The sequence below is a fragment of the Ambystoma mexicanum genome, chromosome 4p (assembly GCF_040938575.1).
Source record: "Ambystoma mexicanum isolate Mex_15411 chromosome 4p, UKY_AmexF1_1, whole genome shotgun sequence".
NCBI classification, from domain to species: domain Eukaryota; kingdom Metazoa; phylum Chordata; class Amphibia; order Caudata; family Ambystomatidae; genus Ambystoma; species Ambystoma mexicanum.
Window position 1 is genome coordinate 1,033,161,417 of NC_090927.1, and position 27,193 is coordinate 1,033,188,609.

Below are 27,193 nucleotides of genomic sequence, written 5' to 3' on the forward strand. Positions count from 1 at the left end.
GCAAACAATTATGCAACACAAGGTAAAGTTCTCACCAACTGACAAGAGATTTAATCCAAAATCTGTCAGATACAATTGATCCATCTTTCTAGGAATACAGATTAAATAAAATTCTCCCCGCCCATCAGAAGTTATAACGAAATGTGAACTGTTAGACACAGTTGCTATGATCTCCTGCCTTTCGATGATATTATCTATGTTCTGTGTCCAGAAACATCAAAAGCTCCTTCCTACCCCACACCTCTGGAACAGGATTTGATTCCTTCTACCAGCAAAGCACCATTTGAATACCCTGCCCCCTCCATTTCCTCCTCTGCTTATTGCAGTGGCAAACCCTCCTTTGCCAGATGGGCCCCTACCTTCCTGCAGCGTCCCACAATGGCTCCCCCACCTCAGTTAAAACCTCCTGTGGCTGTGGACACCTGCCATCTCCTCCAACAAACACAGGAGGTCTAGCCTTTTCTACTAAGACCTGACAATTAACATTCTTGTTTTTGAATAATTAAACGTTCTCTTTCACCTCCAATTTACCACACCCAAACCCACTTCATGATTTCAGTTTATTTCTAAGAACTGACATTAGACCGAAACAGCAAAAACAAACGACTAGTGCAAACAAACCTATGCACAGGAAAATCACAAAGACAATTGTAAGGGATTCTCAGAAATATAAAAACAACTAACAAGAGAAAAATGTAGATGTTCTGTTTTGCAAGAAAATGGGAAGATTTTAAAGGTTTTTCAAAAAAAGCAAGAATATAAAAAGGTGACAGTTTTTTCAGTTTTTATTTTATTTTTTGGCGTGAAAAGCAACGTCTGGGAAACTTCTGCTTCACCCCTTTTATATAGGAGTACATTCTCCTAGCTGCACAGCCACAATTACAATAACATCATCAAATCAAATAAAATACATACACACAGTGGTCAAACGATGTAGAACTTTGTCTCTTGCGACTCACTGAATGTTGTCTATGCTATTAAATGTCCTTCTATCTGTAATAGACAGGTTTGACATCAAAAAAAGCTAAATTAAGGTGTTCAGACATTTTTGGGAGAAAGGACATTACATGTGTTGTTCTCGAATGTGTGAAATAACTGATATGCAGAGGATATTTGGCCAAAGAACTCTACCAATGAGAGATGGTTGGAATACACAAAAGGGGTCATTACGACCTGGGCGCAAAGGGATACCGGGCACCGGTAATGACACCGATGCCAGTAATCCTTTTGCGCCCTATTCCGAGGTCCCTTTGCGGGTCCTTCCTTAACGCCTGGTTTTAGCAGGCATTAAGGACGGGAGCCGCAAAGGGATACCAGGGTCAATAACGGTACCGCAATTTACAGTACCGTTATTGCCGCCTTCCCCCTTCCCATTGAGCCCTATGGGGGATCAAATGGGAATGGGGAATGGCATTTCAAACGGGGACTTACCGGTCCCACAAAGGGCGGAATGGACCGGTAAGTCCCCATACCCCCACGGTGGTGGCGGTACCGATATTGGTGCTAGTCATGGCGCTATTAGCGCCATGACTAGCACCAACCTCGGAATGAGGGCCAAATTGTCTTCCCCTAAACCCTAAATGTTTCAGTACAGTTTGGGACCAGTTTATATTTTGGTTATTTTGTGTATTTTGTGACAATCGTTTTTTAATTGTGCTAACTTTGTGTAAACCAAAATAAAGCCTGATTTTATTGATTGATTGATTATTTTGTAGGACTGAGATCAACAATGTAGCAAATTTGTTTCCAAAAAATGTACAACTTTATCTATCCAACTTTACTTAGAAGGTCAGTAACATTTGAACGGTATTTAACGAAACACGAAAAGCACTGAACCCAATACATATCGGCCTTTATCACGACTGGACATCTAACATCGGTGTGCACACTTCATTTTAAGGATGACATTTGACACAATGTATTGCTAGAGATTTGAGAGATCTAACTCAGATTTGAGATTGAAATATTATTGTGAGATATACTTTGCACATATTTGTCAGCAATTGTACTATGAAATGTGACACTATGGGCCTCATTACACGGTAGGCGGTAAACCATGGCGCTATTAGCGCCATGGTTCATGCCGGTAATTTACCGGTACCGCCTTGGAGGAAAGGGGAATTACCTCCCCATTCCAAGGTTGGCGGGGCGGTAATTCCCCCTTCCACCATTGCCCTTCCCCATTCCCATTTTTGCCCCATAGGGCTCTATGGGAATGGGGATGGTGCTAATTACGGTACCGCAAATTGCAGTATCGTAATTGGCTCCACCAGTCCCTTTGCGGGTTGGTTTCCAACGCCTGCAAAAAGCAGGCGTTAAATTCCCCAACCCGCAAAGGGACCTCGTAGTAAGGCAGTAAGGATATACCGGTAAAATACCAGTACCGGTAAACCCTTACCGCCTACTGTGTAATGAGGCCCTATGACTCCTTTTCAAAATATATCATATCTGTTGCATTACTTTATTTCTGTTGCTTATTGGAACCATGTAGAATATTTTTCCAACCCTTTTTTATTGAGTTTGTACTTTTTTTGAATTATTTCATGCAGAGATTTGACTTTGTGATTAATAAAGGGTTCTTCTGATAAATATTCCCAAATATTACTTGGTTGTTCCCAGCACATGTGCGCTATTGCTTACACAAATGGGTTTAGCGTAAGATGATTGTATATAGATATATGTTTACCTGAAAACCTATTGATACCAGCACCGATAAAATTCTAGAATATAGTGTGGAATTGTTTTTTAAATAAAAATGTATTATTCGGCATATATTTTCATTTGAAGCTTATTGAAGTTATCAAACAAAACTTAGCTGGAGAAACCTATTGCTAAATGAAATAGGAATGGAAATAGAAAAGTGTGTTTGCTGCTTTTTTAAAACTTCTTCATGCAAGTAGAATAATCCATTGGAGCCTCGTCTCACATGCCACACCACCACCTGGCAACCATCAGAGCCACAAGGCATTGTGATGAAAGTGTTTGGGTAGTTTTGGGTCTTGTTTATTTTATAGGGTTACATTAAGGGGAAAAAGGAGTAGTCAAATACACAGGGCATAGTTCACTTATTTTTGGTCTTTCCGTAAAATCTTTGAGTAAAAAAGAAGAAAAGAGGCCATATTGAGTACAAAAAAAAGACATACGGGGCCTAAGCCAAGCACTGAAATATAAAACACTGAAAAAGACCATCACAAGTAATCTAAACCCGATGTTATAAGTGTGGCCTGTACACAGCTGCTCTAAAAGCCTACCAAAATGTACCAACAGAAAATTAAAGCGAGCTGAGCCTTGCAAGGCGCCACCAACATTCCTCTCCATGAGAGATTTGACTATTCTGACAGACCCACTGAAGTTAGAGCTGCCCCAATGAACTTGCAGATGAGTTCACTCACAGCTTTGGTTTGGGCTCCATGCAAATCCCGTGAGATCTTGCTAGTGCACGTCATCTGAGCATGGCTTTTGGCTCAAACCGCAAGATAGGCCCTGCGGAAATTCAGCCAGCTTTAGTGACAAGTGCCTATTTTTGTGGAAAAACTAATTTTAGTGATGCAGTGTAGCACGGCATGTCGTTACCGATAATTGGGTTCTTAGCATTCTTTATTTATGGGGATATGCCAAATGTGTTAATTATTGCTGAGATCAGTTCATCAGCATGCCCTTTTGTGGGGAATAATATGTTATTAAAGCTGCCGCCTTTCATATATGGCTGAAGATTAAGGCAATGTTCCCTTTTATAATTGACTGATCATCTGAAGATAATGGACGAATGGATGTATGAATGAATGAATCTTAGGATATTGTGTAATGCTTAAAATGAAATGTAATTTTCGGCTGTTATTTTGATGAAATATTGCTTGTATGTTATATTTATCTTATTTTACTTTTTTCAATGGTTTTTTATGTGCCAAAGGACTTAGGGCCTCATTACAACCTTGGTGCTAAGTGCACCAACTTTACCACCATGGTGTAAACTCCGTTTACACCATGGTGGATGGCGGATTTACCGCCCCATTCCAAGGTGAGTGGGGCGGTAAATCCCCATTTCCCATTTTCCCGTCCCCATTCCCATTTTTGCCCCATAGGGCATAATGGGAGTGGGGAAGGCGCTAATTACGCCGCCGTAAATTACGGCGGCGTAATTAGCACCATGGCAGGTTAGCGCCATGGATTTTAACGCCTGCTAAAAGCAGGCGTTAAAATCAGAATCAGGCGTTAAGGGTTAACGGTGGCGTTAACCCTTAACGCCTGAGTTGTAATGAGGCCCTTAATGTTTCCAAAATGCACAAAATACAAAGTTGTAAAACATTGTTAAAAAGATGCATGTAAAGCTGACTTTTCTATGCCGGATGCTACATTTATCAAACAAACATAACGTGGCCCAGTGCAAAGGCAGGCACTCACGCTGCTGAGGTTTATCACATGCTATATTCCACCAAACCTGCCTCTGCCAATCTGAAAACCCAGTTAAACCATTAAGGACCTTTAAAGCACTCCAGCAGAATGGCTCTCCTCAGCATCTTGATTTGCTCATCATAACCATCGCCTCGGCTGTAATTGTTTTTTTGAAAATGTGTTCTATGTTTATTATTAATACAGATAGTAGGAGCTCACATGAAGACCTGGGGCTGATTGAACTTGTCAGAGGCATCATGATAACTTATTAGAACGGTTAGTTTGTGACATCCCCGGCGACAGAGGGCAATGGTGTGTTTACAGATATAAAAAATGGGATGAAAGGCACAGATATATAGCACTGGTCTGCGCTCTAGGTGATATTTTGTGGGTTTCACTAATAATTAAGCTCTGTGCAGTACCTTCTGGCAAAGAAAAATGGATCTATCAAGACTCATATATTTCCTACATGATTTGGCAGCTCTGATTAGCTATGTCATTTCGGGCTTTCCGTGTAGTTTTTTTTCTTCATATTGCTGCAGGACTTAAGACGAACCCATTTATATTTCGGAATGAGCCGGCTGAATTTGCTGCGTGAGTTAGAATGCAAATATTATGGATCGATATAGTGAAATGGCACTTTTAATGCACTTATCATAGACAATCCTTTATTGATTACAAATGGTCCTAATTGTGAATCGAATCTATATTCAAAGAGTGCAAACTTGGGGCCTAGTTCATAGAATGTTGTGCGTGCCACAAAGGCACTTTGCACAGAAAAAGTGCACTTTGCAGTATGCAAAACTCATGTCGCCGAATCATGAATCAAACTTTGCGTGGGTCATTCAGTACTTTGCATGATGCTTTGCGCTTTACGGGATACACTGCGCAAAATGTGGGAAGGGCCTGTGCAAAGATCCAAATAGTGGGGCGGAACATGCATATTCCTCATTCCCTGCGCAAATGTGGAACAACGAGGAATAACGTGTTGAGGGAAGCTCCACGTTAAAAAATAACACGCCCATTGAAGCGCAAACATAATCCAATTAATGGATTACTAACTGCAACTTCCGGGAGCTAAGAGGCACACACAAACCTCGTTATCTCACCGCCACATGATACAACTCCCTGTGTACCAAGCGCTCTGCTGAACAGAGGGCTGGTTGCCGATCTTTTTCCTCAGCTAGCTCCTTCTGATGGATCGGCCTACCCCTTCCTCTTCGTCTTGTGCCGGATCTCCTCAAATTCTGGAAGCTCCTCAAGACTTCTCTTTTCTCCTCCTCGTTCCCCTCCTCCTTTCTCTGCTAATCCAACAGTTGTAAGATCGGTGTCCAGGGCCCTTATGTGTCCTCCTGGGCCCTGGCCTCTGACACCCAATAACCTTAAGCCTACTCCCACCCCCAGCACTTGCCTTAGCACCCACTGGGCTATACCACTTTAGGCCTGCACTTACCTATTTACCTAGCACTTCCTCCAATGGGAACTTACATCTGCCACTCACTCACGAGCACTGGCACTCCTAGCACTTACCCCCTACTCGCTCTCCCCCTCTCCTCTCTCTGCACTTGCACGTTCTGAATGCTCACAAGGCCTAGTATGTCTGTCCTTATTTTTTAATTGTTTTAATTGTTTTTTAATCCCATGTTCCCACCCTGCTGCCCTTTGGGCACTTTGATACACAATTTACTTGATGTATAAGCACCTTACAAATGCAGAATAAATAAATACAAAATAAATAATTGACACAACATCCATAATGGAAAAACGTATAAAAGCACACAATGCATACCCTTTTAAAGTTGTTCTCCCAGGAAAAATCCAGCTGTAGTGGCAGCAATTGGACATGTTTATGGAAGAAGGAGGAGACGGATGGTGAGAGGCAGAGTTTTCCATTCTTGTACAACGTTTTTTGGAATGTCAAATGACAAGGTGTATGTAAGGTACAGATTGCCTCCCCATGTCATCCTAGACCTGGTCAGGGAGTGGGAGGAAGACCTTGCATCATACACCACCTGCTCCCATGCACCACCAAGCCTGCAGAAGGTGCTGACAGCCCTGCAGACCACGCAATCCTGGTGCCTACACCAGGTATTGCACTGCATTACGTCATATCTGTGTAATCACATATACATGCCACGCACACCGCAGGTAAAGCAGAGAGTATTCCTGTGTTATGCCATAGCACACTTTCCATGGTACTGGGAGCCATTGATTGCACGCATGTTGCACTACAGCCCCCGAGCCACCAAGCAGATGCACTGCAACTGCAAGCATTGGCATTCAATCAATATACATGTCATTGGCGATGCAAAAGGTGTCTTCATGCATGTGAATACCAATTTCTCCAGAAGCACATACGATAGCTTCATTTAACACTGGTCCCCACTATAACGGGTGCTAGCATCAGGAACTTTTGGCAACACCTGACTCATCATTGAGTATCAATTATCACGCACATGCAAGCAGTCACATGACACACAGAATAACATACCATGAAAATAAATGCTAAGAACAACCAGTTCCACATTTGCAGTGGACAGTACCTTCCAACTCTCACCATTCCTGCTCACGTCATTCAGAAATCCTGCCACCCCAGCTGAGGTAAAGGTATAATGCAGCACAAATAGCCACTAGGGACATAGTGCAGCACACATTCAGGGTGCTCAAGTCATGCTTCCATTGCCTTGACCACTCTAGCAGTGTATTGCTAAACGTCCCACCAGTATTATGCAAGATCATTATGGCATCTTGTGTGCTGCACAAAGTTGCCACACAGCATGGCATACCAGTAGAGCTGCAGGAGGGACTTTGTCCTCAGCCACAGCCACTACCCGTCCCCTTGGCAGGCCAAAGGGCACAGGGACAGGATGCATGCAACCTATTTATATTATATTTCACATAGCAGCCCCTGTGAGGCGCATACAGTGAAGCCACATCCCTGGTGCCCATTAATTATGATTCTGGGCCAATCCACCTTGCCCATAACAACACCCTGAGAATGTGTGTGCGGGAAAGGCAAACTGTGTGTGTCCATAGCCATCAAATCAACTGCACAAACAACTGATACAGTCATTTCAAGTGGTACCAACAGTATCCTTGTCGCTCACAGAAAAGCACACACCACTCAATGAAAAATGTGATCACTTCCACATGCTCACCACCAACAGTTGTGCACCCAGACACCCAACAACACTCAGGAGAACACAAGTAGAATTGCACAGTATAGAATGAAAGCAGAGACAAACTCTTGCGATAAATGCTCTGGCAACCCTTGCGTGTCTTACCACAATGTACAAGCGGAGGCATATTCAATTCCCTAGCAACAATAGAGCTCATAAAAAACATCTACATAGAAATAGTCATAAAGACTGAGAAAAGTGCAATTTCAGATCAAGAAAGATGCCCATATCACCTCAGCTATTTTCCCTTGAGAGTTGGGGTCCAGCTGTCCACAGACTTTCAGCAGCTCACGTCTCTGTAGTGTTCAAAACAGTGGATACTGCCACGGTGTGGTTTGCAGGCATTCCACAGTCCTGTGTTCTTGCATAGCAATAACCATGTCCCCCAGCAGAATGCCTCAGAAGAAAGGAAAAAAAAACAAGGTCAGAGCATGTAACACAGCCATTACTATACCCTGGATCCCCTGATTGCCATGCAACAATTGCAAGAAATTGCTCGCCAGACTCTCATCTCCATGTTTCTATCCACACTCAGTGCAGATGGACCTGCTCACCTCAGGCCAACACACTGAAAAACACCCCACACAGTGACAGCATCACTGACCACCACACCACCAATGAATGCCCCCCTGAGAGACATGGAACAACAGCAAGCAATGACTCGCCAGCCTCCAATCTCCATGTCTCCCCCTGCACCCAATGCAGAGGGACCTGCTCAGCTCTGGACAATGCTCTGAAAAAGACCCCACACAGTGACAGCATCATCACACTCCATACCACGAATGTGTGCCCCCCTGAGTGCCATGCAACAAAGGCAAGCAATGACTTTTCATCCTCCCATCTCCATGTCTCCCCCGGCACCCAGTGCAGATGGACCTGCTCATCTCAGGCCACAGTGACAGCATCACAGCCCACCACATCACCAATGTGAGCCCCTCGGGTGACATGCAACCTTTGCCCTTGGCAGCATCCTCACTTGGGAGTCCAACAAGAACATTCTGGAACCCAACCAACATGTTTCCGGTGCACTGTCCTCTAAGTCTGCTTGCTGGACTCTGTGGCAGCAAGGCAACTATTCACATAGTGATGGTTGCCAGGACTGGGACAGGCATATGTTTGTCTTGTGCAAGACAATCAGTCCCATCACAATATACAACTACGGCCAATTACAAGTGCCACAACTGAAACATATGCATGTGGACCTAGACCTAGACCTACCATGGCTGCTGCCACCAGAGTCACCCCCTAATAATTGCCCATGAAAGGATGTGAACTGAACACATTCAATTCACAGAGAATTCAAAGAATCCAGCAAGATTGATTAAAGTCACTACCTCCCCAAATTGGAATTGGCCAATTAGCATGCCTGTTGCCTTCCTTGGATGTGGTGGCTCTTTGTCAGGATCAATCGCTTGAACTAAAATATGATTCGTCCTTACCTGTGAGCACCATGGTAGGCACAGGAAGGTGCCTTGCCAGTCATTACTATGTATGCTTGCCGTCATGGGGAGGTGCAAACTGAACACGTGTAGCCACTGTCACTGAAGTGGTCATGATATGCTATATTGCACTAGGTTTGATAAATGCATGCATCCCAGGAAGTCAACTTCTGTTTGAAGTTATTAGCTCTACATCCATCAGGTAAATAAACATAACCATACCAGTCATCAGAGGGTACATCACTAACTAAATGAGACGTTTGCACGACCACAGTACTGGGCATGTGTACAAACCTGCGTATAGCTCACTCATTGAGACAAGCACAAGCAAATGCTACTGGTTGTATACTCACATTAGCTGTTCCTGCCTCAGTGTAGCAATACGGGTGCCTTGCACCTACCTAGGGCTAATATGCACGTGCTCAGTGATTTCTGTGGGACAGAAGCAAGAGATCATGTAAAACCTCGACACTTGGGTGTAGACAGGTCACCACACATGTACCAGCAGGCCAGCCTGCATTGGGGGTGGTGGTGGAAGGGGAGTGACTGGACTCAGTCACACATGGAATTGAGATGGTTCACACCATGCTCAAACACCAGTGTGGTAACATGGTGTGTGGGCACCCAATGGAATATTTCTTCTGAACTGCTGCACATATGTGCTCAGTGGCGAAGGCTGAGCAGCATCGCCGAGAGTGTATGCACTGGGGCGAACAACAACCAACCCCATTCACTATGAACTAGCCAGCAGTAAGCTACCAGGATGCTCAGCCTCTGCCCTGCCTGCAGGAGGAAGACACCCATGTAAGGGGGCCCACCACAGGGGACATACCCTTGACACAGTCCCAAGGCGGGTGGAATCAATTTCTGAAAACTGCCGCCATGAATGTGTAAGTCACGCCAGAATGGGAAAAGCTGTGTGCGTGCCCCCAGGGAGAGCAACAGTTCTGGAACAAGGAGCAACAGACACAATGAATGTGTCATGATGCCTGCCCCCGGAAGACCAGACCAGGCCCAGCAGCCCTGGAAGCAGGCATCATGCCACTTGGAGCATGCCCAAAAGCCCCAGTTAGGGGCTCTTTGGGTACAGTCCTGGCGCCTATGGCGCCAGGCTCATAAAGATAAAGTCAGTCCTGCGCCATGGGCGCCAGGCTCATTATTGATAACTTACCTGAAGCAGACCATGCTGCATACTCACCTGAGGCAGACCATGCTGCATGAAGACTCAAGCCAAATGAGACTTAGGAGGGACTATTTTACTGAAGGGACTATTTTGTTACTTGGGTGGGGCTGTGGAAGAATACTTACCTGGATCTTCTTCCAAGGCTATTTAAACCACGCCCGGACAGCCACACGTGCTTCGCATTATTCTGCTTGCTGCAGCGTAACGCTCACCGTGTTTTCAGCAGCTCCAGTCTTCAGCCACGCCCGCTTCAGTCCTGGGACTCCTGAAACAAGAAGACAAAAAGGATAAAGGTTAGAACAGGAGTTTTAACTTTAATCCTTACCTGAATCCTGATCCATTTCGCCACGGAACTGAAAGACAGAAGTCTTTGAAGCATTGCTTCGCATTCCTATGGCGCCGCGCTGAACTCACCTGCTTGGCGGTACTTCAGCATTCCATCACGCTCTCTCCATCTCGCGGCCGCCCTCCGACACCTAAGGAGACAAAGACAGCAAGGTGAGCAAGGGGACTCTCTAAGGCCATACAAGCTACCCCCAAGGACTTACCTGATTTACCACGGGAGGTACTCACCTCATTTCGGGTCGGCGCAGTCAACTCTGCTTCATCGCCGTACCCCGGCCCCTAAGGGGAGAAAGCAAGGACAATACCAGTTACCCCCGACAAAACTTACCTGATTTACCACGGGGGTCTCACCTCATCTCGGGTCGGCACAGTCAACTCTGCTTCATCGCCATACCCCGGCCCCTAAGGGGAAAAACACAATAGACTTACCTGAATCTTACCGAGTGCCATTTGGAAATCTTCAAGTGGATTAATCGGCAACTTGCAAGGAATCGGACAGAGTGAAGAGCAGACATTTGAACTCTTATGAACAATTGGACTTTAGAGTCAATACTGGAACTCACCAATTCCTCTACACCAGTGAAGTAACTGGTCATCAACGTGCCCCTGCGGTCGACGCAGGATGGAGAGCTCATCCTTCTAAACCATCAGGTGAGACTAAGGAGGGGACATCAAGAGTGATCAGTGTGAAGACAACGGGAGTGGGGAAGGTGGGTTGACACTCAATTCCACGGGTGGTTAATTCCTCTTCTCCTTTGCAGAAGAATATTCTTGCGAGCCAGACAAACTAGGCTGAGCGGGCCAGTTCAGTCAGTCATCTCGGCGCTACACGTCATGCTGGTGGAAATAACAGCGGCCCAGTTCCGGTCGATGCCCCCGTGGGAACCAGGTGAGCGTAACAGAATGTGCTTTGCATGCAGAGATGGATTGAGAACTCACTATGGCAACAACCAGGATGTCACATCAGAGAGCGTGAATACCAATGGATAGATCAAAATCTGAACTCAGGAATTTCACTGGCAGTGAATTAAATAAATTGCCATCAGAGTACGTCATGCACTCTGGACGCAGTGGTTAGTTTGCACTGGGATACAGGCACAAGGCAGTGCATCGATGACAGGCATACAAGTCAACTACACCCACTATCAGGTTGCCTGGGGGCCTATGGTGTACCCTTGCAGGCAGCGGTGGAAGAGGGAAACCAAGGGATTGGCTGGAGAGTAAAAGTACAAGTGTGGGAGCTAATGGGAAGGATGCAAGAGTAAAGAGGGACTGGGAGAGAGGAGACAGGGTGAAGAATTCACAGCTGTGGAGCAGAGAGAGAGAGTGGGAGTGGGGAGTAAGGAGGAGTTCTGCTGGTGTGGAGATGAGGGTAGAGCAGGGGGATGTTAAAGTGGGTGAGGGCTGAGCGAAGGGGAAAGAGAGCAAGACAGAAACAGAGATAGAGGCAGAATTAGAGGAAAAGAAGGAAGCGGGGGCAGAGAGGCTGGGAGGCACACGGATGGAAAAGTAGCACAGGTTGGGTGGAAGGAGGACAATAGGGGGGCAGGGTGAAGGGTAGACTGGCAAAGAAAGGCCAGCTGCTAAAGGGGACTCCTCAGCCTCATATCCCCCAACCCACATCATCAACAGACCATGGCATGCAACCCAGAAAGATACCCAGGTCATCAATCGCTACGCATATAAGGCTGTGGCTCGCCCACTCCACTCACACCTACCCCCGTGTTGGACACAATTTTTCATGGACAGGTCATCACTCCCCAGCTGATTCCAAGGAAGGGGGTGGGGAATCATAGTGTTTAGTACAAAAATATGTAGGGACAACAGATGAATACAAGCCGTGGTGAGGGGATGATGTATCACATGCATGTGCTCACAACACACCATCCCATTCAGTGCAGTAACTCACAGTGCAGGATTTGAACAACAATTTTTAAAGAAAAGTCATGCAATACACTGAAGATGAGAGAACATACAGACACCAACAGTAGCCAACAAGTGACTTGTATGTGGAACAGAGGTAAAGACTGCAGGTGGTCGAAATGTGGTCCAAATGTGCCAAACAGTACTCATCCTCATGGTCCCAGTGGGCTAAATCGGTCCTGTGGTGTGCAGGGAAACATGCAGGCAGGCTGCCCTGCCATCTGCATGCAAGTGGGCTGATGCACACCTTTTGGACACCACTCTGCTGGCAAAAACAAGCTGGACTTCTGAAAGCCAACACAGACATGCAGTACAACACTGCCACGGGCTGCATGGTGTCCCCAGCAGGCCAATCTGTGCTGGGACATTGCATGGGGTGTGGCCTTTGCCCAGCTTGGGTAAGGAAAGAGCCTGGTTTTGAGTGCTTTAGGGAGGGAAAGGTGGTCCACCTTATGGTGGATGCTGAGAGCGAAGGAGTTTCAGAGTGTAGGAGCCTTTGACGGAGAAACGGACATCCCAAATTCAAGTTGAATTGTGGGAAGGGATCACAAAGAGTAGTACAGAGCTGTGTGTGAGGTTTCTGTTGTGTTGATATCCTCTGACCCAGTTTTGTAGGCATTCAAGGACCATCTCATGGAGGGCACAGTTGTGGATGCAAATGGCCCTGAAGGTGGTGCATCGGACAATACCCGGATTGCAGGAATCATGAGTTTCCTGGGGGTTGAGTGCAATGATGAGGCAGGCTGAGATTTTCTGGATCTGTTGTAGCTTTCTGATCTGATATACAGGTGCACACACATGAATGGAATAAGAGCAGTGTAGGTGGGAGAGGATGCTTGCCAACATTCCTGTGATTCTGTGACGATAGGATAGGCAAGGGAAGGATCATCTAAGAATGTGGAGGTATATATGACAGGATATATGAGCAGCGCCCATGTGGTGAGAGAGTGTTCTGTAATAATCCATGGTACATCTGAGGTTCTTAACTGCACTGAATGCTGTGGAAATGTGGTCTAGAAGCACAGCCAGTGGGTGGGTTGGTGGAAGAGTGCTGTATTTATGCAAATCATGATTCTGCCTCCACCAAGATTTAGGAGGAGGTGATTAGTTGCTAGCAATGTCGTCAAATCTGTGTGGCCCAAGATGAGGTCACGATTCTGAGCAGCCGAAATCTTGGGGATCTTTGAAAGGATGTGGGTGTTATGAGTGTAGTTGTAGTAGGACTGGTCATGTGTGCGGATAAGGGTGGTGGGGAGGCTCACTCACATGTTGAAGAGTAAAGTCTAAAGGGAGTCCACCTGCAGTGACCCTGTTGGGGACACAGTGGGGGCAGCAAGAGAGGAGAAGCATGGTAAGATGACATGACACATAGAGAGTGGATTCTGTCGATAAGGATGGTGTTATTGATAGCTTCTAAGGCTGCCAATGCCTCAAGGAGGATAAGTGCAGCACAGACATCTGAGTCTGCTGACCTTTGTGGAAGTGCAACCAGAAACACAGAGAACATGCATGGATGATCAAGTGAACATGCATACACACAGACATGTGGCGCAAATCACATCTTCTGGGACGGTCAGCATCACAAAATCAAATGATCCATGCAAACCCTACGTGTGCACTGCATGCCCATACTGGGGTGCAAACATCAACAGCCATTAACATGATTGACAGTGCCCAACCACCTTAACTGCTGGCAGAGCTGTTGTGCTGTGCTTCCCCCCGCCACCACCACCTAACACTATGGGCCTCATTATGACCCAGGCGCTAAGTGTTTAACGGCGCCGTAAAAGGCTGCGGCGCCGTTAAACACTTAGCGCCTAATTACGAGGTCATGGATGGGAATTCTGCTGAGTGGGTCAATGTCCCTCATTACAAGTCAGGCGTTAAGGTTTTAACGCCACCATCGGCGCCGTTAACCCTTAACGCCTGATTCACACTTTAATGCCTGCTTTTTGCATGCGTCAAAGTCCAAGGAGCTAAGCGACCTTGGTGCTAAGTACGGTGCCACAATTTGCGGCACCGTACTTAGCGCCTTCCCCATTCCCATTGAGCCCTATAGGGCAAAAATGGGAATGGGGAAGGGCCCATGGTGAATGGGGAATTACCGCCCCGCCAACCTTGGAATGGGGCGGTAATTCCGCTATTCACCATGGCAGACCCCGGCATGGACCATGGTGCTAATAGCACCATGGTTAAGCACCGGGGTCGTAATGAGGTCTTATGTCACTGGATTGGGTAATGGAGGGCTGGCAGAGGGTATGGGGACTAGGGTGGAAAAAGGGTGCTGGGTGGACCTCTTAAGGGAGTGCAGGCACTGGATAAGGCAAGATACCTGTAAGTACATAGAACATTGGATTGTAACATCAAAAGGAGCCATTCATGCAGACTGCACATGGTTGCATCAAATTAGAGTGTAATCTGTACCTGTATGTGCAAGGCTGTAGCAGTTGACTCCACTGTGCATGTCCAGTCCTCTACTCAGGAAGTCCTAGAGAGGGCTTTGGCACATCCCTCAAGGTGAAAAAAAATCAGAAATAGTTTCCATCATGGAAAGGGGTAAAACAAAAATGTCCACCCTGGGGAGGCGGTGGGGTTCTACATAAGTAAAATTAAAATAGTCCACAGAAAAACATAACAATCATACCCCTTCCATGGGCTCATGGACATCAGGGCACAGGTGGTTGAGGGTGCGTGTGTGCTCTGGGACTGGTGGGATCATGGTGGGGGTGATGGTGGAGCATTCTGTTTATGTGGTGCCAAAGGCTCGTCTTCATTTGGTAGGGCCACTCGTTACACAGATGCATGCATAAGTTACCCAATGGTGGAGAAGTCATGAAGGACTTCCTCCTGAGTGGCTGCAGAGTCTGCATGTGCCTCACTCATGATGCATCAGCCTGCTGGGAGAGCATCTGCATCAAGACATCCATCTCCTGGTGGAGGTGGGTCCTTATATCCAGAAGCTCATCATGCAGTGAAGCCCTCAAGCTCTTCATATTACAGGATTGGGAGTACAGAGACACCAGCATCTCCAGCTGCAGGCTTTTCCTTTGTGCCACTGCATCTCAATGCAGGGAATCCCACAGAGATGCTAGATCAACCTCTTGACTTTTGCTGATGAACTCCATGTCCAGTTTGTGCAAGAGCCTTGAGTACTGCATCTCTGCATGCATTGCCCTTGTCAGGCTGTCCACAAACTGCTGCTGTGCATCCTGTCCAGCTGGTGAGGAGATGCTCTCAGCCAGGTGATGGATGCCATTGGCCATCTCATGCATTACCTCACCATGTCAGATGGTCGCATGCAGCATCTGCTACTCCCACTCCGACTGTCCATCATGCACATGTCCACCATGTATGCATGCCAAGATTGGTGAATGCTGGGGTCCAGGCCTGTCTCAGTAGCACCCCTGTCGGTGGCTGCAAGTCTGCACCCCTCCCCTGGACATCAGCCACCACAGTAGACATGGGGCTTCCCACTCGCCGAACCCGTGACTCCTGGCTCACCTCTTTGGATCCAACTGCCCCATCCAGACTGCCATTGGGGAACCCTTCATGTCCCTCAGTGTGTCCTCCACATCTGAATCAGAAGCTGCATCTGAAGTGAATGAAGAGTCTGAAGAGTCGACAACCTGTACCTGCTGCACCTGTGGATTAATTCTCACGGGGCACGACAACCCGGCCTCCTGTAGTGGTCTGTCGTATGACTGCCTCCTCTTCCTCCACCTCTTCACCTGCTGCATCATCACCTGCACAGACAGACAACAACATTCTGAGGCATGAGTAGCAGGCAGAACATGCATATGTGCATTAACATTACAATGTATACAGACACAAAGGGCCTCATTACAAGTAGGGCGGTAAGGGTTAACGGTCACCGGTAACGAGACCGGTGCTGTTAAACCCTTACCGCCATACTACGAGTTCCCTTTGCAGGTCCTTCCTTAACACCTGCTTTTAGCAGGCGTTAAGGACGGGACCCGCAAAGGGACTTTAGAGCTAATAACGGTACTGTTATTAGCACCTTCCCCATTTCCATTGAGCCCCATGGGGGCTAACCTTGAAATGGACCGGTAATTACTCCATTCACCAGGGCGGAATCGGAACGAGTTTGGAGGCAGCCATGCCGCAAATAGCGGCGTGGTTACCTCCAGACTAGGAATGAGGCCCAAAATGTCCAGAAACACTTACAACACACATTGTGGCTGAGTACACTGTGATCTGTACGGTACATATGAATGGTATTCAGTGATTTGTGCAATCATGGCTCGGCATATCGGGCTGTGCAACATGACATGTTTCGTGGGATCAAGAGTACACACATACACACTGTCATGATTGGCAGAAATTCACATCAGTGAAAGGATGGAGGCCTGTGCATCATCAGTGACATTTTCTTGTTGCAACATGTGGAAGTGTGACCTATACATCTGCTGATTCAAAATGAAATGCAGGCATAGGTGTTGCCATGATCTCCCCAACCACCATTGCAACATAGCTGCACAAAAGATACATGGGTGGTCACAATCACATGCTTTGCAACCATGTGTGAGGAGACTGTGACATGGAAGTGACCAAGGCACGTTGAAAGGCCTCTGCTTCATTGACACTCCAAATGTGGAATGTACTACACTCAAACAACTATTGGCCATCCACAACTCTTACCATCTGGAATAGGGCCTCATGCTTCTATGCACAGAAATCGTTGCTCATCCGTGTCCATGGGTAGCCAGGTCCAGGGAATGCATGACTGTGACATCATGCAAACTTTGTTGTGAGTATATGTGAGTCATGATAATATCCCCCAATAGATGATACGCGTGCATGACACTGTGAATGTGTTCAATGCTATGGGGGTCATTACGAGTGCAGTGGTAAGGGGTTAACGGTGCTGGTATGGATGCCGGTGCTGTTAACCCCTTACCGCTGGATTATGATGTGCCTTACCGGGAGCCGCTAAAGGACCAGGGAGCTAATAACAGGCTCATTATTAACGGGCCCGTTATTAGCTCCCTCCCCATTCCCAATGAGCCCTATGGGGGATCAAATGGGAATGGGGACGGGTATTTTGAATGGGGACTTACCGGGTCCTCCAAGGTTGTAATGACCCGGTAAGTCCCCATTCAAGGAACCCAGACCTGAGTTTGGAGGCAGCCATGGCACTAATAGCACCACGGCTACCTCCAAACTCGTAATGACCCCCCAGTGTGTGTTTCATGCCATTGCCACTCATGCATGTACTGACAAAGCAGTAAAAGCTAGCAGACAGTGAGGTGTATAGTGACACCAACATGTACCAGGCACGTAACCCACACAACCTCTTCCCTAAATGCAGGTCATGTGATGGAAGAGTACACAGTAGTAATTATGCAGTGCCCATAGATGGCTGCCAACTGCAGGCAATTGTACTGCAACAATATATGAGCATGTCATGAAAAATTGTCAACACATACGATATGCACAAATAGGCGTCCATGCCTTCCACGTCTTGCATCTGCTCACTGATGATCAGTCCACTTTTGACCTCTTAAAATGGAGTAAGCTTCTCCTGCTCTGGTGGCCCCCCTCCAGTAGGACAGGCAGAGGCCAGATTGACACTGAGCTTGTGCTTGGTCCTTCAAATGAGGTCATCTATCCACTTGTGGACCTCTTTAGCAGTGTACCTCTCCACGCCACATGCATTTATGTGGTTAATGACCTCCTGCCGAAACCTCATTTGCTGTGGTGGAGTACGGGTGCTGCCAGCCGAGTGGTAGAGTTCCCCATGGTGTTCCCATGCATACTCTGTGTGGATTTCAAGCTCCTCATCGGTGAATTGCTCCTTCGTTGATGGTTCTTTCTCCTTCATTTGTGCCTGATCATGTAGTGGTGGCTCTTCCTGCTCTTCAGTGAGTCCCCACTTGACCCTAGTGGCCCTTTGTGGTGCTGGGCCACCTCTCGGCCCTTGAACATCTCCTTGTCCAGGTTCGGGTTCACCTGTGGGCTGAGGCTCAACACATCCTCCTCCTCAGGCTGGGGAACATGTGTCCTCACCACTTCCCCATTGCCACCCTTTCCCTTTTGCAGCCTTCCCACTCATGGTGCAGACAAAGTGAAAATAAACCCCAGAAATATAGCACACCAAAGAAACTCTCAGGTCACACAGACAGGCCTGTGGGGATGGCTACCTGGGCATCTGTCACCTGGATATATACTCAGATCAGAGGGGAAAAAATTCACATTAGGGGATTATTTGTGCGTTTTTCTTTCAATTTGGTTTTGGTTACACAGTAACCTTTACAAAATATGTTTAGAAGATAAAATACATGAACAATCCAGCCTTTTTTTTTTTTTTTACAAAAGAGCAAAAAGAACAAGAATTACAGTCAAGACACCAATCATTAAACAAATGAATGAAAACAAACACAACCTAATATGAAAAGTTCTTGCAGCATCACAACTTATCAAAAATAGCACTTCATCTCAAAAATATCACGGTTGGAAAAATCACATAACTGCTTAAAACAAGTAGACTTCTATTTCCATATTTGTAGGGATTTTGCCTAATATTTTTAGTTTATACACTTAATGGATAGCACTTGATTTCTGAGCAGAAGAAAGAATATTCTTTTTAGAAAGATTCAGACACAACAATTCCTTATTTACAGGCTATGTGAGCTATATACTTAGAATTACATTCCACAATGTATCTTCAAGAATCTTAATACGGCCAACTGGAACTTAATTCTTGTACCATGTAGCATGTCTAGCCATAAAAGGTTCAGATCCACACGCTCAGTATTCGGTACATAGTCGGAGAAACATCTAATTTGTTCCTGTCTTAATCCATTACATTCTGACAAAATATGTTTAAGTGTTTCTGGAAGAGCCACTATTTTACAAAATCTAGACATGGAGATAGAATCTGTACCTCCTGACCTAATGTCCATAATTTCACCTGTACCAAGGACATTGAAGCGAAACCTCATACATTTTTGCCTGCAGGATCTATCAGGGAATATAAGCAAGTATGGTTCAGGAACACCCATCCTTTTGAAATTTGAGACACGCTGACTATTTAATTTTGTATTTAGTACTTCTTTGACCGTGGAGTTCCAGTCATAATGAAGGAGTAATTTGTTTACTTTCATTGGATTAGAGGATAAAAGTTCACAGGGAACCCCCAACTTGTCATTTCCATGCTGGCAAGGTATTTTGAAGAGGCAAACCCTTCCTAATAGCACTCCCCATAATTCTGTATAAAGTAGTAGCATTGCATGAAAGCAGCTTATTATGCAATGAAAGACTACGCCATCCACCTATACATTTAATTGAGAAGTTCCCAGTTCATAAAACAAATAGCACGAAGAGGCACACACTTAGGCAGACATCTAACCCTAGATTTTAGAATTTGTGACTCATACTTATCTATTTCACCCCTACATTAAAGAGGGGCAAATTCCAAACCATAACATAACTGTGCCACTGTTTTATTTATGTACATACGTAAGCAGGTAGGATAGACAATTTCCCATACTTAGTGTCAATTTTCCGCCGTTGGCATATAAGTGGATTGACTTTCTTAATAAGGTAATAACAATAATTAGCCTTTTTCTTATGCCCAAATATGGGGTAGCCCAAATATCTTATAGCAGAGCACACTGGTAGTTTTTCATTATTTAAGAACCAGGAGTATTTATTGAGGCTTTTCCTGTGACTTAAACAGAGAATAACAGTTTTACTATGGTTGATTTTTAAGGAATTTGCCAATGTGTAATCTTTAAAGGAGATAAGAAGACGTTGCAATCCAATGGGGGTGTGGTCATACAGTGTCACATCATCGGCATAAGCAGTCCAAAAAACCTTCACATCCTCCACCTTCGTAGGAGCAAAAGACCTATCCTTTAGGTGCAAACCAATATCAGAGAAGTACAGGTTGAAAACAGTAGGTGCAAAAATGCATCCTTGCCTTAAACTATTATATGCCTTAATCTCCTGAGATAGTGATTCGTCGGAGCTAAGTCATTCTAGTGTCTTCATGCAGATAATAAAGAATCAACAACAAAGGGTCAGGCATTGCTAAAGAGTGTAATTGTGTCCATAATGTAGATCTATTTACCATGTCAAAAGCTCACATAAGGTCGATAGAAGCCACATAAATGGGAGGGTTCCCCAGAGTCCAGGCATATTGTTGAATGATATTAATCAGTAAGCTGTCTGTATCAGTCTCTACATGCTTCCTAAAACCAAACTGGAATGGAGACAAAATAGAGGAGTCATACACCCAGTCCTGGATATGCTCCAGAATCAAGGAGGCAAAGATTTTGGACTCAGTGTCCAGAAAGGCTATAGGTCTATAACTGGAGGGACTAGCCCTATCTCCTTTCTTAAAGATTGGAACAACATAGGACATATGCCAACTCTTTGGTATGAGCCTAATAATCATAATCTCCTTAAAAAGAAAGAAGAGAATTTTGGCCCATAATTTAGATTTACGTTTTAGGACCATATTAGAGAGCATATTAGGTCCTCGAGCACGGGAAGCAGAACTGCGCATAATCATTCTCTTAATGTCAGATAGAGTAATAGGAATGTTCCATGAACAGCTTCAAATGTTCTTGGGGACAATCCATTCCAAATTCAGCAGACTGTCTAGTTTGCCAAAATGGCCTTCCCATACATCAGATGTAATACATACAGTTTGAGCACTCAGTTGGACATCCCCTCTATTATTAATTAAGGCACAAAACATCAGAGTGCTAAAGTCAGTGAGTGAAAGAAGCATTTCTTCCATCTCTTTCTGATAGAGTTTGGCCCGCAGTTGTCTTGATCTAGATTTCCATTTGTTCTTAACAGTGTTCAACCTAGTAATATAAGAAACGTTCCCATATCCTTTGTTGAGTGAACACATTTCTCGATTCCTTTCTTTCTTAAGGTTTCTCATTTCTATACTAAAATAATGCTTATGAATACTATTTCTTTATGCCAGAAGGGCTGTATATCACTGAAGCAACATAGTTCTCAAAAGCATCATGAGCATAAATCTTCAGTTTCTTATTGAATTCATGTTTTTCATAGTCTTGCAAGAACAGTATATTTACTTTTAAAATATTGTCATTGTGCCAGGAAATTCTATTACAGGGATTATTAATTTCTAGGTTTGGTAGGAAAAAATCACCCTCATGGATGTCAAACTCTACTTGTATAGAAGCTTTTAGTATTTTATGATCACTGTCCTGTTTAGAAATAAGGGAAACATCTAGAGTTAGATAGAAAAACCTCCTGTTAACAAAGACATAATCGATAGTAGAGCTCAAATTTGCATTAGACCATTTTGAATGGTCCTGAGAGGCGTCCAATAAGTTGTTAACACAATACAACCCCCAATCTACAAGAAATTGGTACCAAAGATCCCCCTGTATCAATTTGTGGGAAGCACAACTATCACCAAGAAGTTGAGTACCCCTATTACCCATTCAGAGTCTCCCATAACACATATCAGAGTTGAAGTCACCAGCAATGACAATATTCAAGACATTGCATGACTCTTGACATTCCTGAATCACTAAATCAATTAATGCTATATGCTCCTTGAGATCAAGATCAGGACACCAATATACATTGGCAATCAGTAAGTGCATAGGGGATTTATGCAGTCCAAGTTTCAAGAAGACAGCAATACACCCCATATGAATCTTAAATGTCTTTATATATTTAGCATGAGTGTTAGTTTTAACTGCGATAAGGAGTCCCCCTGAGGGTCTTCCGTTAGGTTTCTTGACGGCCAGTTCTTGAAACACCAGAAAACCACCCAATGCTAAAGGAGCTATGGCCCATGTTTCTTGAAGACAGATAAATGTAGCATCAGATAGCAATGTGCAAATAATTGATGACTGTTTAAGTGAATGAGTTCCCCGCGAATTCCATGACAGAATCCATGCATGTGCAGGAGTCCCTTAGTCACGTCAAGTGATCTGGGAAGTCCACAGTGCGCTGTGTCATTTGTTCATACAACTGTGGACATGGGGCATGTGATGGGAAGTGCAATCTTCCCAGCAACACTCAGAGGTCACAAGTCTTTTTGATGGTGCTAAACCCACTGACAGACCCGGGCACAGTGTTTGTGACTGAAGTCCAGACCCTGGATGGGGGTGTTATTGCTGGCACTGCCTCATCGCCACATGTCCATCTGTACCTTTGGCCAGTTTGTTTGGCCATGCAAAACTGCCCTTGTGGCTGGTTCAGGCCTTCCTGGTGGCCCGATTGATAGCTGGCCCAGCTGTGTCTCAAATGTGTCTGCACCCTGCCTCCAGGGACTCCACATTGTGCATGCATTGCAATCTGTGGTATGTGTCTCTCTCTGTGACCGGCATGTGGCATGGGAGCTTGAGGGGCTCCTCTGTGCGTGTACCCGGCCACCAGAGCAGGTGCGTGACTATAGGCCTGGGTGCTGTGGGAGTGGCTGAGCAAGGCCAGCAGTTGAAGGTCCAAGCTGGACACGGGTCCCAGTAGGTGTCCCCGGGAAGAGTCAGTGTTGCTCGATAAGGCAGTTGGGGACCCAGCCCTCTGCAAGGGGTAATGGTATGCTGCATCAATGGCATAGCCCCAGTTGTGGACACTGGTGCCAGACTTGTTTTCCACTATTATTTTTTTTTTAATGTATTTATTGTTTGGCTGTATAAAACAACCTTTCAATAATTACAAAAAATGAATAAAAACATATCATAAACATTACAAATCAATTCATCAGTATATAACAACATCTCACATTGATAAAAACCAATGTATTTACAGCTTAATAGCAGCATTTGTTTTTATCACCTTCCCCTCATAAAACCATTCACAATTACTTTGGGTATAATTCATTTAAAAAACCAGTTGTTGCTAATCTAATTGACATTCTCTTTGCACCAAAAATCAATAGCCATGATTCTTCCATATCGGTTATCATTTGCGCTTTAAAACAATGAAAATAATATTTACGACGTATAGCATATAATGCAGGACAGTTAGCGATGACATGTTTCAAGGTTTCTGTGGTATCAGGCTCCTTACAAAATTGACAGATATTCTCACTGACATCTATTAGTTTTTGCCTAAATAGTATATACTTTGTATGCCACAAATTTAAACGAAAATGAATATAGTCATCTCTAAATTTTGGAGACGGATATTTTAAGATATAAGATTCTGTAACTCTAAATTTTTTGTGGCCAAATCGGGCAGTGTTCCAGTCTTTAGAGTAGGAGCATTTTTCCAAAGTATATATCCAATCTTGCCGATGCAGTTTAATTTTAGCTTGCGTCGGATTGTGGATTTAAGTATCTAAGGAGATGTCCGCATCAGAAAAAATATGTATAGCTGTATTTAACCAGCGTTTAGGGTATTGATGATCTGAATATAGTAAATATTTGCCTAAAATACAGGATATGTCTACACATTGTAGTGACAGAATACATTTCCTCAACAGAGCTATCAATTTCCATGCAATAGTACTGTATAACGATAGCAGCCCTAATTCAAAACAAATCATTGCAATGGGAACACAGGTAGGCAAGTTAAAAACTGAGCGCCAGTATTTACCCTCCAATCGATCCCACACTAAGCGGGGCAACATCGACGCAGCTTCAGACCCATACGAAATAATGGGTTTGACTTTCATGGAATAAAATGATATTATATGATTGCATGTAAACTTTCCAAACTTATATAATATAACCTTTGATTGGGAGATTAGGGTTTGCAGTTTCAATTCAAGTTCTTTTTTAAACACTTTATCATTGTTAACCTGGCTAATCATAATACCTAAGTATCTATATATTGAGGCTGAGAGAATTTGCTCCTTTTTTCTATACCACTTGAATTGAGAGTATTTTGTCATTTTACGATTTTGACACATCATAATTTGTGTTTTCGTTAAGTTTATGGTCATAGCATTTTCTACGGTATACACCGATAACCCGTTAATCAAGCGTTGCAAACCTGCTGGAGTTTTTGACAATAAAACAAGATCGTCTGCATAAAGGATCCATGGTATCTGTTCTTGATCTAGTTTGGGGGCGTCAGAGTTAACATTCTGAAATTTTTCACCCATATCAAGGATAAATAAGTTAAATATAGTAGCCGCCAGGATGAATCCTTGCTTCACTCTTCGATATGTTAAGATGGGAGGAGTTAACATCCCATCGCGAGTAAGACGGATATAAACTGATGTGTTTTCATGAAAGATAGAAATCAACTTAACCAGTGAATAAGGGCAGCCCAATAACAGCAATTTATGCAGCATCAGATTGCGGTCTATAGAATCAAATGCTTCCTTGAAGTCTACAAAGGCAACGAATAACGGTTGCCTTTGCTGACAGCAGAGAGCCTTGATTGCAGTCAAAGAGACAATATTTATAGCCGTTCCCTTACCAGCCACAAATCCTGTCTGAAACCTATCTCTCATGTTCGATGAGTTAATCCATTGTTGGAGATCTCTTAAAATTAATGAAGCAAAAATTTTCCCTGGAACGTCTAATAAGGTGATTGGCCTATAATTTGCGGGATTTTGTCTATCGCCTTTTTTATAAATGGGTACAATCAATGAGGTACACCACGATTTAGGGATCTTTTGGGTAATTACAACTTGAGAGAAGATTTCAAACAGGATGGGAGCCCATAGGTCCGGAAATTCTTTCAGCATGGCATTAGAAAGCCCATCAGGGCCTGGAGCATGGGATCTACAGGCTTTGTGAACAAAATAAAGAATATTGTCTATTGTGAAAGCTATTGAGAAAGGTCCCTCAAGTTTTACAGAAGGTATGCAGTTGGTAGGAGGGTGAAGAGCATAAAGACCAGAAAAATGAGAGAGCCATACGGAGGAAGCAACATCATTAATCTGTATTTGACATTGGGTGGTGTTATATGTGTCTGTTATTAATGACCAACACCCTGCAGAGTTTTTTGTTAACTTGTTTGTCACTATGTAGGGCATGGCAGCCAAGTTTCCCTGTCTGATCCATGACTCCTTGTGACCGTCCTATTTGTAGCCTTTTCCACACTGCATGTTTATGCCTGTGGACAAGGTGATCATGCGAGACATGCAATGGTGTTAGTGAGGCATGTGCCCAGGTGCACTACCCATGGGCCTGCAAGGTTCAGAATGACAGATACTGGTAGCAAAGGGGAGCCTGGTTATTCTGCAACCAACAGCTACCATTAGCTTTGATTGACACCCCGGGCAAGTGGTGGCTTGCAAACATAGTTATTTGATAAGAATCCTGTAGTTTTGGGAATGTGTGTGATAGAGATTGAAGGGCAGAAGTGAGGGACATTTAGAGATCATTCAATGTTATATAATGAGCGAAAGGTTGTTATTTCTATGTGTTTGTGGACACACGTCAGTGTGCTGTGCTAACATGTGCCTATGTCTTGACTGTGACTCATCACTGGCTCTACATTTGTGTGTCAATATTCATGGAAATTGCATGGGCGTGTGTATGTGTGGCTGTTGCTGGTTGATCTGTGCTGACTTGTTACTGTTTATGTTTTGAATGCCCACATGCTTTGACACTGTTGACTGATGTTAATGTTCTTTGTCCAATTTCCTACAGTTGCTGCTGCTGGCAAAGAAGGCGGAAGCCGTGCTGTGGAGCATCGATGCACGGACAGGATCTCAAGACCAAGACACAGACCCCAGACACAAGCCAGTAACACCTCCTCCTCTGAGAGCGATGTGGCTGTGGGAATGCCTGTACCATCAGATGAGGCTGCTGTGGGTAATTCCCAGGATGGAAGACTCCATGGAGTCATCTGGGTTGATGAAGGGGGTGATGGAGGGGGAGGCCATTGCTGACCAGCCCGCATGGTCAGGTGAGGGAATCCAGAACATTGTTTAGGCTCACCCCTGGCCCAGCGACATGAGGATTTGCAGTCCACCTTAGAGGGTTATGCCCAACCTCCTGTCCCTGGGCCATCTGCTGTAAAAGTGGCAACTTTCCTGGATGCCTCCACCCAGATCATTGCCCCGCTTCCGGCCGATGTGTCAATCTGGAATTGGGTGCTGCCCCTGCTGGCTGGTGTCACAAAGAGGACCATATCCATTTGTGACGCTGTATAAGCCTCTTGCAAGGAGCTTGTAGAACATCACAATGAGATGCCCTGCTTCCTGGGCCAGCCGGCAATGGCACTGCTCTTGGTGGGCTTTCTATGCTGTCCAGTGCAATGGTCACCTCCTCCATTTCCTCCTATATGCCCCAGTTGACTTCTTGGGAGAATTCCAGGCCACATACCACCAGAGCCCGCTATGCACCATTCCCACCACTACCACCCTGTCTGGTTGTGCCTTGGTCCCTGCCCAAGGTCCCTGAGATGGCAGATGAGGTGGTCACTGTGCCTGCCCAGGCACCAACACGGGCACAGGCAGTAGAGGGACATCAGGCACTTTACGGCAGTGAAGATGCCTCATGTCCCCCCATGACGGTAATCAGGTCAGAGGGTGTACCTCCAGAGCTTACACTTTGCCCAGCAGCAGCAGATGGTGACCATGAGGAGGCAGATTTGTATGGGACTTTCCATCGAGAGGATGCTTTTGGAACCAGTGTTGCAGGAGGTAGAAATGGGGGCCCAGCAGGCATTGTCGCCCATGTTCAGTCGTTACCAGAGGCAGCTGGTGGCAGAAAGGCAGCAGGCAAAGGTATTTGCAGTGATGCTGGCCAGTGCTGAAGTGGCACTGAGTTGTGCGAGGAGGCGAGCTGCCATCCTGGAGGATACTTGCA